Raw genomic sequence first — 1,136 nt, 5'->3', positions numbered from 1 at the left:
GGGGGACGCCTGGGGGGGGGGGGGCTGGGCACCGAGACCTCGGCTCCAGAGATTAGTCCCCGGGCTAGGGGGGCGGGGCAGAGCAGAAACTGCTTGGGAGGTCTCTAAACCAGTTGACGGGGCAGAGACTGCCTGGGAGACTAGAAAACAAAGCTGTCGCAGAGGAAGGGAACAATACTCTAGGGGCGGGGAAGGGGAAAGCCACATCAGAGGGAACCTGGGAGAAGAGCCTAGTCTGTGCCCGTGCTGGGGAGGGGAGAGAAGAAGGGGTGGGTCCCCATAGAATACCCCCCACGCCACAGCAAGCTTACAGGCCCGCTAGCTAGCTGAAAACTGTGCTTCCCAGTGCATCCCCTCCCCCCACCCCCGCCACGCCCTATGCTCTCATGGACCTGGGGCTGCCTGCCATCCAGGAGGGCTGGCCTCAACAATTGCCTGAAGCCTACCACCGCAGGGGCTGTCCCTGCACAGGCCTGCTTGCCCTTTGGAGGGGCTACACTTCCGCAGAGCAGCACCAAACAGCACCAGCCCCCGAGAAAAGGCCTGCAGCCTAGAAAAGCTAGAACAAGCTTAGCCAGGCTGTGAATAGATCGGCCTAATTCTCCGACGGTTTTTCTGAGTCGGGTTGCCCCGGGGAGGAGCCTCTTCGGTTTCCAACGGCCCTGCTACCCGCCCAAGCCCCCAGGGGATGCTCTAGTGGACCAGCTGCATAGGACTGCCAGCTCCAGGCAGGACCCCCTGCAGCCCAGAAAAGCTGCAACAAGCTCAGCCAGACTGTGAAAAGATCCACCTACATTCTCAGGCTGTCGTCCTGAGTTGGGCTGCCCTAGGGAAGAGCCTCTCAGGTTCTCATTGCCCCAGATAGCTGCTCCAGCCCCCAGGGGGTGATGCACCCCTAAAAAGCAGCTGCCCAACACCGCCAACCCCCTGCAAGAACCCCACAGCCTAAAAACACCAGAGCAAGCTCTGCATGGCCAAGTGAAATCTACCATCGCGGTGTGGACCTCTCAGTCCTGTCTGCCCTCAGGAAGTCCTCCTTTGCTTCAAAGAAACACTGTTAGCCCCATCAACACTCCAGAAAAGCCACACTGCCTCAAAAAAGATTGACCAACAACGCCAGCCCTCAGGAAATATTC

The sequence above is a fragment of the Sus scrofa genome, chromosome Y (genome assembly GCF_000003025.6).
Source record: "Sus scrofa isolate TJ Tabasco breed Duroc chromosome Y, Sscrofa11.1, whole genome shotgun sequence".
NCBI classification, from domain to species: domain Eukaryota; kingdom Metazoa; phylum Chordata; class Mammalia; order Artiodactyla; family Suidae; genus Sus; species Sus scrofa.
Note: the sequence above shows the minus strand (reverse complement) of the source record.